This window comes from Lactuca virosa, chromosome 2 (genome assembly GCF_052849685.1).
Source record: "Lactuca virosa cultivar CGN04683 chromosome 2, Lactuca_virosa_CGN04683_v6, whole genome shotgun sequence".
Lineage (NCBI taxonomy): Eukaryota > Viridiplantae > Streptophyta > Magnoliopsida > Asterales > Asteraceae > Lactuca > Lactuca virosa.
Genome location: NC_136427.1, coordinates 208,995,098 through 209,007,560, shown reverse-complemented (window position 1 = coordinate 209,007,560; position 12,463 = coordinate 208,995,098). Strand labels below are relative to the sequence as shown.

Genomic DNA, 12,463 nt, shown 5'->3' with positions numbered 1-12,463 from the left:
CAACACTGGGACCCCTCGACTTCTTAGGGGTCACCCATTAAGGTTTTGTACTGTATATGAAAATGAATAACTTACCGACAGTATCGGCAGGGTTTAAGCCATTGCTGAACCTTCCCGTTGCTATTGAATGTGGATAATCGATCCCGTAATATGGGCGATTGACTTGTGCTTTGCAGTTTTTAAGGTAGTTGTTTGTGCCAACATCTACTATTGAATCCCCGAATATGAATACGGGTCCCACGGTTTCACTGGTTGCATCCTTTGTGGCTATTGTTGTCACGCTGAAAAGGAGTAGGCATATTTTGAGCAGCATGGGTTTTTGAATTGTTAATGGCGTGGCCATCTTTATTTGGTTAGTTTGTGAATGAAGAGGGCAAGTACTTGTAGAAGATGGAGCCTTTTGGATCTAGAATGTACATAAGGAAAAGGTTAAAAGATTATTGGCAATGAAGAGTAAATACTTAGTTTATATCAATTACCATGATCATTATCCTTGTTTATAACCAAAAATATACCATGAACTGTTTCTCGTTTTTTGGTAATATTAATTGAGTTTGGAATAAATCGTGAAAAGATAAGTATTTGGTCTGTTTGAGTTGAGCTATGTGTGTGTTTTACGTGGTTAAAAGCAAAAAACTGATGCTAACTTGTACATTACTTATATTTGGTAAGTTATCTAATTTGAGCTGGACTAACATCGAGCTAATTTGCCATCACAATTTATGTTAGATGTGACAATTGCAAGTAAAAGTGCTCAATTACTTTTATGTGACACTTTGTTTTGATTTAAAATTGTTCATGCTTGATTTAGAAACACATTTTGACAGCTGAAATTGAAGATTTTGGACCGGAATAATGTATAATTTTTCTTACAAGATATAATAGAAATTATTGCGAAATGATGGTGTTTTCGTCTACAAACAATGTTTAGAAACATATATTGCAAGTAATCAAGGAAAAAAAAGGTTCGTCTACAATCAATGTTTGGAAGCAAAACTATATAAATTTAATCAAATTTCTATAGCAGGATGGAAAATGTAATCTACATCTACTATCTCCTTTCCCCCACCACACATTTAACGAATCTAAAGCCAAAATAACCACCATCAATTGATTAGTGAATTGCCAAATTGTTTTATGGATGGCATCTGCCACAAAAACTTTCAAAAAAGTAATCATATTTTTCGCAATTTTTTAAAGTTTTTTTTTTGGTAGCTTTTTCTCGTTAAAAAGCAATTTCACAATTTTTTTGGAATTCCGCAATTAACCATTTGTGAAAAAAACAGTCATTTTAGTCCAACATATGTTGAAATTGTTATTTTTTGTGATTATCTCTCAAACTAAGACCTATACTACTCCTAAAGTTTAGAAAACAAGAATGCAAAACAAAATAACCAAAATAACTCTTTGATTAATCGGAAACTAACTCAAAACCGATGTTTTACAAACTGTGCTCATAATCATAAACTCGATTATAGACATGTATATATAGCCTAACAAACCAAATTGTATTAGACTAGGAAACTTATGACCAACTTGCCATAAACTAAACTTGTCATAAATTAGATTGCTTGGTCTCCAAGCCCTAATCGACTTAGGATTCCAACAATCACCCCCCGAATCTCTAAGTCCTTCTAGAGAATTCTTCAACCCCGATCCGTATTTAAAATACGGGCTCGTCGTTGTCGTCACATTCCGAAAAATCACCTTCTTGTAATTTTTGGAGTCGTTTCGGACATTCAGAGGCAAAGTGACCCGGTTTGTCACACCGAAAACAAATCACCTTAAATCGGTCTTTTTCCCTATTTTTCTGATTTTTATGACAACAACAATTACAATTTTTGCAATTGTTGGAATTGGGTTGAGTTAAATCACAATTGGACTGTTTATTGGGCCGATTACTTTGAGAAACCCTATTATTCCCTTTGGGCCCGCCTGACCCAGATAACCCACCGGATCCGGATCCACTTGGCCCGTCAGTCCCATTAAACCCATTCACATTATTAGACCCATTCGATCCACTCGTTCCTTTTGATCTACTATGAGAACTAGTCGATTTCTTTGCAAACAATACCTTCGACTGATCTGCCTCACTGATATCTTCCTCCCTAATTCTATCTTCGTAAGCTTTGAGCCTTCCGACGACATCTTCAAATCCCACCGTCTTCAAGTCCAAGACTTGCTCAAGGGAGGCAACGATTTGGATGAATTTCGACCTAGGAAGAGTTTTGAGGAATTTCTTTACCAACTTCGATTCCTCAATCGTCTCACCGAGTGCCGCCGATTTGGACGCGATTCCGGATAGCTTTCCGACATAGCTATCGATTGATTCCGACTCCATCATCTTCAGCTGATCGAATTCGGCGTTTAGGGTTTGCAATCGAGCCTCTTTCACACGATCAACACCTACATATCTCGCCTTAATCGCTTCCCAGAGTCCCTTGGCAGATTCCACATCTCCGATTTGCATGATTAGATTCTTCGGGATTGCCTGATACAACAATCCTATTGCAAGATAATCTTTCTCTTCATTCTTTTCTGTTCCCGGATCAATTACAGTCCAGGCCTTATGGATTCTAAGAACTACCTTCATTCGTAGAGCCCAAACGGTATAGTTGGTTGATGATAGCATGGGACAGACAACTATGGTGGATCCAACTTCCTTCGCATTCACCGGAGGAGGCCCTGCACCATCTTCTACGTCTGACATATTGACCTAGCTCGTCAATAGGTAAACAACTCGATCTCACAGCTTCTTAACTCAAGCTCTGATACCAATTAAAGTTCAGAAAACAAGAATGCAAAACAAAATAACCAAAATAACTCTTTGATTAATCGGAAACTAACTCAAAACCGATGTTTTACAATCTATTCTCATAATCATAAACTCGATTATGGACATGTATATATAGCCTAACAAACCAACTTGTATTAGACTAGGAAACTTATGACCAACTTGACATAAACTAAACTTGCCATAAATTATATTGCTTGGTCTCCAAGTCCTCATCGACTTAGGATTCCAACAACTCCATGGGTTGATATTAAGCTTCCATACTTTTCTATATGAAGTTATGTCCTCGGGAAAAAAATAAATCCAGATACAAATGCAAAAAACGTAACAACTCAGATCCGTTGAATTTTATTCATGAACGGTACTTTGAGTACAAGATGTGACACATGATACAAATTAATGATCTTTTCATCTCATTTGGTCAAAATTCTAAAGATCAATCCCTTCTAAAAATGCTAAAATTGATTGGAGTCACAAATTCCGGATCTTCACAAAAAACCAACGCACGAGCTGCTAGTTTGGCGGTTGCCCGAGAAGGATGATATGCATCCCAAAACAAGTATTCATCCCTATTTCGACAAAGGTACCCTCCTTTTTTGCAGTCACTTATTCCTTGTTGCGTGTGATCCCCACAAAATATTGTTTTAACATCTTTAAACCCTGTAAAACATGCCACTTTAGAACCCCGAATATGTAAGCATTTGCATGCAATAAAAAACTTGGAGTCTGGTTGGTATGAAGGAGTGAAATCACAATGAAAAGGAGTTAACAGAACTTAGGTACCATTAATTATTTGGGGAATGTGATTTCAAGAGCCGGTGTGACTGCCGATCTAGAAACACTTGAAGCAATACAAGCATGGCCGCCCCCACTAGATTTACAACATTGCGTGGGTTTTTGGGCCTTACCGGCTATTACCGACGTTTTGTTTACGACTATGCTCACATGACAACACCCCTCACAGAATTATTAAAAAAACCACAGTTTGACTGGTCATTTCAGCTTCGAAATCCTTCACCCAACTCAAAGTTCCCATGACATCGATCATCAACCTCACCCTACCAATGGGTTACTTCAACCCATTCTCATTAGTCATTCCTAACAAAGTCTGGAATGATATTTCCATGGAGTTCATCACACATCTTCCAAGCTCAAATGGAAAAACTGCCATATGGGTAATTGTCGGCCGCTTTTCCAAATTTACACATTTTCTAGCTTTACTTTCTCTACATTTGGTGCAGTCTCATTGGCAACCTTGTTCCTCCAAAACGTCTACCATTTATATTGAATTCCTCGAAGCATCGTCTCAGATCGAGACCCAATATTTCTTAGCTCTTTTTGGAAGGAACTTTTCAAACAAATGGGAACCCACTTGAAGTACTCCACAACCTACCACTCACAGTCTGATGGTCAAACTAAAGTTGCCAACACCCTACCTTCGTTCATTTGCAAGTATGGAACTGTAACATCCCGTTATTTTCTACTTGTAAAGTCAACCCTAGTCAACCAAAGTCAAACTTAGGTGAACTAAAGTCCTCTTTATTGTTTGGATTTTTATTAAGGTTAGAATAATAACCTTTACATGTTAAAACCATAAGAATTTTAGGTGTTTAAGAAGGGAATAAGTTGGATCCGAGAAACTTTGCACCACCTTTCTTCTCCTTTCCCTTCGGATCGCAAACCTCGCAACCGTGAACCACTTCGGACTGTGAACCCTTCCATATATATATATATATATATATATATATATATATATATATATATATATATATATATATATATATATATATATATATATATATATATATTTCGGCTGATTTTACTTCATTTCTACACTTTCAAACGAAAATTCAACCCTTTTCTCTCAAGTATCATCAGCCAAGAACAACCTCTCTCCTCAAGAACATGCTAAATTCATCCTTTCTCATCATATTCAAGTGATAATCTGTAGTTCTTCATAAGATTTAACAGGTATTATTTATTGATCTTGTTATCACTTCAAGAATATCTTTCAATCTTCATAATACTAGGCAGAAACCCGTTAATTTCACTAGTTTTCACGAAGAGCGCGAAGAACACGAAGAACACAAAGAATACTAGGCTGAAACCCGTTAATTTCACTAGTTTACAAACAGAATGGTTTTATGAGATTAAAACTACTTTTCATATACAGCAGGAAATATAGGATTTTCTGGAACAGTTTACATATTCAAAGAACAAAAAACATACTTTCAAACATAAATACTTATGCACTCACTCAACTTATGTTGATACTCTCTTTTCAAATTACTTGTATTCTCAGGGAACCAGTAGACAGGTACTCCCCGAGCTTTTGAGAAGACGAAGCAGTTTTGAGTTGCGTCTATCAGTTTTTACTATATTTTGGTGTCAATATACATTGGTTGAACACATGTAAAAACTTATACTTATTAATGCAATGGTTGTTTGTACTTTGATTACTATAATGCATGTGTTGTAATACTACAAATGAAGTCATCCACCCCCGGACGTTTACCGCCGTCTGGTTTGGGGGTGTGACAGGAACCGAGCGTGGAGTAAATTCTTGTACCTTGTTGTGTTCTGGTACAATAAGTACCATCATAATGCCATTAACATGACCCCGTTTCAAGAAATGTATGGTCAACATGTGTGACAACTCGGAACTTCTATCTTGTACACCTAGTCAATTCAATCAAAGTTAAACTTGTTTTGTTGACTTCTTGTGCTGCTTAAGGGTTCATTTAAGTGTTCTAAGCTTGAGTATGACCAAGGTTGAGTTTAGGAATGAGTCAGCAAGTCGTATAGTGTCAAAACCGGGCCATACACACCCTTAGGGGGAGTGTACGGCCGTACACATGGGTGTGCAGCCGCACACTCACCTCTTGGCCGCACACTTACTTTTAGGCAGCATACTTACCCCTATATAAAGGGTAGCCCCCTTTCCTCTCATTCCTTTAACACCTTGGCAGCACACCACACCACACCATTTCTCTCAAGCTTCTTCAACCACAAACCCTCCAAAGCTTCAAAAACGTGAGTAATTCATCCTCTAGCTTGCAAACCATGAAAGACCACTCTATGTAAGCCTTAAGTGTGTAATATTCGTCATGTTCTTCGTGTTTGGAAGTGAGTGCGGCTGCACACCCCCTTAAGGTGGCCGCACACTCTTAAAATACCCTCCAAAGTGAGAGATTGACTTCCATATTCGAGATAGACATGAACCTAGCCTTGTTGCACCTTGGAATTGACATTTTGGACATCATCTTGTAGGGTGTACGACCGCACACACCCTTGTGCGGTAGCACACTCCTTGTGTGCGGCAGCACACTCTAGTGTGCGACCACACACTCATCCTAGGGCCGCAAACCCACTTATAGGACCCTTAACTTGCACTACAATTGTGTATAGACCTAGAACACTTCATGGATGCAACTATGGACCTTGAAACACCTCAAAGACACTTTCTAACATGAGTGTACGGCCGCACACCCCTTGATCCGCACACCCATGGCCGCACACACCTTTAAGGTGGCCATACACCTCCCTCATGCAATCCTTTAAGGTCCTAACACTTAGTGCAAGTAGTACCAAGTCCCTAGAGTGGTTCTCCATCACATCTAGTGGTGAAATACCTTCATTTGACTCCTTTATGTGTCATTACGTGTTAACTAGGATCAAATCGTGTTCAAGACTTCACTTGAACATCCAGCCTTCCGTATCGATCCTTCAATCAAACCACTAACCCGAGGTGAGTTCATACCCCTACATTTTCCGTGTTTTTAATGTTTTCACGGGGGAATACAAGCCAAACTCAAAGTATTTTATTAAGTTTTAAACTTATTAATACAGTTCAATGATTTCCACGTTCAATAAAATATTCCGATATTTTACCCCTTTTGTATTAAGTTGAGCATAAGGGAAGCTTTTATTTTGGAAATCTAACTTCATGATTTCAGAAAGGTTTTTACAAAACATTTTTCCATATCAACTCTAATAAACTATAATGGGTATAGTTTGGGATAACCCTCTAGACAGTTTTTACCAAATCAGATTTCATGAATGAATATATATAAACTATGACAGATTTAGTTTATGTTATATATTTTCTTAGGAGTATAAAATAGAATTATTTTATTGTTTTATACTGTTTCTAGCGCGTAAACTAGATTATACAGAATTGTGAGGCTCTACTTCAATACTGTATCCTTAGGTGTACAGGGATAAATCCTTTTAGTATAACCAGAGTCTCCTGGAGGGAGGGCGTGAGATTTGTGAATAGATCTATTCGGGACTGACAATCCCACACCTGAACTGCTAGCTACAGTTAGTCAGGCATGCCTGGGGTGAACAAATGTCATTTAGCTTAACGCCTGAAGAACGTTGTAAAGGTCTCTCGGTCATATCAAGTATGGTTATACGACTCGCAAATAAGTATAAACTAACTTTGGTTTACGGACTCTATTCTTCATTAGTTTTATTTTTAGTAATAAAACTACTTTTATATATGCTGATAGTAATCAGGGATTTCTAAACTGGCATCTCTACCTCTAGGACGGATAACCTGTTTATAGGGAAAATATAGGATTTTCCTAGGATAACACTGGCATTTCTAAAACTGATGGTTTATTTTCTACTAATGAATGTTCGTATTCATTCCATGACTCCTTGGATTGTGCGTACTTGGTGCGAACCGGGAAGTCATGGAAGGAACGGGTTTTCAAACCTGCTTTTCATAAGAAAATATGGGATTTTCTTGAGGATCACTTTTCAAAAGAATCAAAAGAACATTTTCCACCAAAAACTAAATGCTTATGAACTCACCAGATTTTTGCTGATATTCTTTCAAAACTGCTTGTATTCTCAGGGAATCAGTAGATAGGTACCTTCCGAGCATTGTGAAGAAGTCGGAGCGAATAAGATTATGTCTTTATATTTTCCTTATACTTTTGATGTATTTAAACAAACTTCAAGTTGACGTAAACATATATAAATTTTTCATGTATGCAATGTTTGGGTTGTGTTTACTATGATTGCTATTATACATTGGTTCTGATGCTAAACATGACGTCCTCCACCCCGGAAAGATTCCGCCATCATGGTTTCGGGGTGTGACAACATTTTCCCGATCTTAACCGTTACCAGCTTGGGGACTCTTCAACAACATCCATTGACACCATACTCGTGGAACATCAACGACTAAGATCCTTTGTTCAAAAACATAAAACTAACACAAGATCGATTATCACAACATCAACATATCTTTTATTTATGTAAAAAAAGATCTAGTTGGTTTTCAGGTACTTACAACTGAAACCTCACCTACAAAACCACTCACACTCAAAGAAAAAACAAAGACTCAAGACTCAAAACCATTATAACTCGAGGAAATTAAAGAACAAGAACAACTAAGAAAACCCTAGAGCGAGATGGAACACACGAGAGCAAATAATGAGAATAAACGTTTGATACAAAAATGAGTTATGCTCAAAATACTCCTACAACCACAAATTTATACTTTGTGTTATCTTTCCGGTTCAAGTCTGGTTTAACCCGAACCAAATCCGTGAATAGATCCACATTCCATTCCATATAAGAATATAGAAAGCGAGCCACAACCTCTGAAGAAACAAACAATGACAAAACAAACCCTTCATTAAAAGTTACTCACAAATAAACTTTAATAATAAATGTAATGTAATTATTTTTAACATCCTTACTCAAAGACAACCTTCCACGGGCCCAGCAAAGAGTTACCAACTTAGCAAACTCTCACAGGCTTGACAAAGAGTTTTGAGTCTATGGTCTATTTGCGACTCCGTGACTACCACTAATAGTCCGTTCGGTCCCAGGACACAACCAAACTTAGCAAACGATTCTATAGACCATTCAAAATCACCGAACGAGTCGGCAATGTTGCTTACCGACTCCAACTTCCACCGGAATCGCGAGTACATCCGGTCTTCCATGTTTCATTACTCCGCCAAGCCCATGGCAACCCAACTACCATACCGTTACCAGTTACCAACAATGAAGACGACGAAGTACCAATTCCCGCTCACATCCTCAATCACCGGCATCACAACAACCAGCTGCAAGTTTTGGTTTCCTGGAAAAATAAGGGACTAGAAGATGCCACGTGGGAACCTTATGAAGCATTTCGAGACCGATTTCCAGAGGTCTGACATCAATCAGATTATCCCATCAGGCTCGAGACTAGCTGTTTGCAAGGGGGAGGGGCAAGTAATTAGCATCACGTTTCCTTTGTTTCTGCATCCATGAGATCCATGATCTCCTAGACTTTATCCTTTAGCTGCATATTTAATTCAGTTGTTATTTCCTTTTAAAGCATAGAAAATACAGAGAAAATTGTCCCAACTTGTGTTCTTCTTCCTTACCCTGTTCTGTGGAGATTAGCCATCTCAAAGTAAGCTGTATCATGTACTCACTCTTCTCCCAAAGAGCAGAAGGATTGCTTTAGCAAGTAAGGTTTAAGCAATTATTTGCTTTATTTTGTGATTCGATATCAGTTCTAAGAATTTGAGATATTGTGAACTCCTTTTTCCTTGTTAGACTGTGATATTAGACCGGTATGATTCATTCTCAAAAACCCTAATTTCACTGCCCGTGTTTGCGCCTAATATGTTGGACGATATGCATCAGGTCAGGTACCTTCAACTATGACAGTAAATACAGAGGAGCTACTGTAAAACCATTGTCTGTTCTTAAAGAAGATAAAGAGCTTTCAAAAGATGGATTTTTAATCAATCATTCAAAAACTTTAGTGGGATCAGGCGCTGACGCATACGAAAAAGGCAAGACTGCTCTGCAAACTTGGAGGTTTGTTTATATCTTTACTATCTTCCAAATGAATTTGAAAATGAAGAGAATCTGATTGTGATTTTGTTAAGATACACAGAATTGATGGTTCTATTTTAGGAAATTTTAGGCATTTTGGATTGAGTTGGGCATTTGTTGATCCAAAGACACCAATTGAAAATGGGGTGAAGTTTTGTGCTTGTGTGAAGGAGTTCTTTCCATGGCTCAGGATGCCATTGCAGGTTGTTTATGTTAATGAAACAAGAAACCCTAAATTGGTTGTTTCTTCTTTTGGTTTTGGTGGAGGCACTCTCAGGGGACACTTACTGGTGTGTGTGTACTTTCTTTCCTCTTTTTGTATGTGTAATGTTTTCATTTGATATGATGAGATAATTCTGAACTTATCCTATCAAAAACCCTATATTTGTTTGTGTAAATCCATAAAAACCTTTTTAGAAGCATTTTTCTAAACTCTATATCAAGTTTCTCATTGAAGTCGGAGCGAATAAGATGTATTTAAACAAACTTCAAGTTGATGTAAACATATATAAATTTTTCATGTATGCAATGTTTGGGTTGTGTTTACTATGATTGCTATTATACATTGGTTCTGATGCTAAACATGACGTCCTCCACCCCGGAACGATTCCGCCATCACGGTTTCGGGGTGTGACAGATTGGTATCAGAGCCCTTGTTTATAGCGAACTAAGTATACCGAACCTTACGTGGTATACAACTATAAACAATAAGGGGCCTAAGTGCTCTAAACTAAAAGTATACTTTCAAAAATATAAGTATTTTTATAAAAAGTATACAAGTATACCTAGGTACTGGAATCAGTTTCATAAGTAGAACAAAACAAAAGTATTTGGATGTTGGGACGCTGCGGTTAAGCCTGGGCAGTTATGTAATCATGTCTAGGGTGAATATAGCCTGATAAACTATATTCAGTCGAGACATGACCAACATGTGCTTGGGAGTGACTATGGTGTTGCAGCAAGCCTAAAACTTATCGAGAACAGAAATATTCAACATAAAATACTATAGGAGTATTTTAGCTAGAGCCAAATTCCGTATATAGATTCATTCCAAGTGTTACTACCTTTTCTTTCTTAAACGATAACTTACTTGTGTTAGTAACCTTTCTTTGCTTATCGCTTGGTAGAACACTTTTATTATCAGAATGAGATATATCTTGTTTCATATATCTTGAGGACTTACCATCCTCTTCTTCCTGATTGTTTCTAGAACAAGATGCCTCCCCGCAGAAGATCCGACAGGAGAAACGATGACGCACCGCCACCACCACCACCCCCTCAGTTCGACCCCGTCATGTTCCAGGCAGCAGTCACAGCCGCCGTGACCGCAACAATGGCACAAGTGAATGCTGGAGGGGCTGGAGGTGGAACCGACCCTCAAAGACAAGACGGAAATCAGGGACATAAAAAAGAGTGTTCCTATAAGGACTTCATGACTGCAAAACCCAAGTCCTTCGACGAAAATGGAGGTGTCATCGCTCTGACTCGATGGTTCGAGAAGATCGAATCCATCTTCGAAATTTGCGCCTATTCCGAAGCCAACAAGGTGAAGTTTGCCGCCTGCACCTTCACCGACCGAGCCTTGACCTGGTGGAACGGTCAAGTCAAATCCCCGACTCTGCCAGTGGATAATGTCATGGGTTGGGAAAGAATGAAGGAGCTCATGCTTGCTGAATACTGCCCGAGGGGCGAAGTGCAAAAGTTGGAGCATGAACTTTGGAATCTGAAGATGAAGGGCTCCGACATCGCTGCCTGCATTGCTAGATTCTGTGATCTGGCTCTTCTTTGTCCGGGAATGGTCACCTCGGAAAGCAAAAAGATCGAAAGGTACATCTGGGGACTGATGGCCCCAACCAAAGGGAATGTCTTGGCTGCCAGACCAACTACATTTGATAGCGCCAAGTGCCTGGCGCAGACTCTGATCGATCATGGAGTCGATCTAGATGAGGCAGCAACGGTCGCCGAGCCACAAAAGGAGAGTGGTGCGAAGAAGAAGAAGTATTGGAACAAGCGCAAGGGCCAGTCTCCTCAGGAGCCCTCCAAGAAACAACAAACAGTGGCAGTCCACGCTGCTACTACTCCTACTGCTACTCCAGCTGCTGTTCCAACCACTCAAGCTCCTACCGGATTATTCAGGGAAACTACCTCTGTGCAACAAGTGTACCTTCCATCATCATGGACCTGCCGTGATTTGAATTGCAACAACTGTGGGAGGAAGGGACACACGACCCGATACTGTAGAGCACCAGCCCAACCAACTAATCCGACTCCTGGAGCGGGTGCCAACCAAGCCTGCTATGGATGTGGGGAAGTTGGACACTTCAAAAGAAACTGCCCAAGGCGACAACGGGTGGTAATACAGGAAGAGTGATGGCGATGGGCCAGGAGGAAGCGGTCGCTGATCCTACCATTGTTACGGGTACGTTCCTCCTTGACAACTCTTATGCATGCATTCTCTTCGATTCTGGTGCGGAGAGGAGTTTTGTTAGTCATGCATTCAAACATCTAATCAAATGTAAATCCCAACCATTAACCGAAAAATTCACCGTCGAGATGGCTAACGGAAAGAAAGAGAGCACGAACGACATATTCATAGGCTGTACTCTTACCCTAGGCAATCATTCTTTTCCCATCGATCTTATGTCTGTATCTATTAAGAGTTTCAATGTCATTATCGGTATGGATTGGCTGAGCCCCAATCGTACTGATATCATTTGCTTCGAGAAAGCCATCCGTCTCAACCTTCCCTCTGGTGAAGCTATCATGGTTTATGGTGATAAACCCAGTTCGAACCTTCGCATCATTTCATGCATC

General features: G+C 39.2%; 1 long non-coding RNA gene across 2 annotated transcripts; it reads left to right on the top strand.

Annotated features, from left to right (window-relative positions):
- The first annotated feature begins 8,773 nt into the window (after positions 1–8,773).
- Positions 8,774–10,086, top strand: LOC145156756 (uncharacterized). Of its 2 annotated transcripts, none has more exons than XR_013736905.1 (3): positions 8,774–9,275; positions 9,455–9,631; positions 9,741–10,086. It is a non-coding gene; the product is annotated as an uncharacterized LOC145156756 (long non-coding RNA). The 2 variants fall into 2 exon arrangements; XR_013736906.1 differs by lacking the exon at positions 8,774–9,275 and adding an exon at positions 9,295–9,381.
- The last annotated feature ends 2,377 nt before the right edge of the window (positions 10,087–12,463 follow it).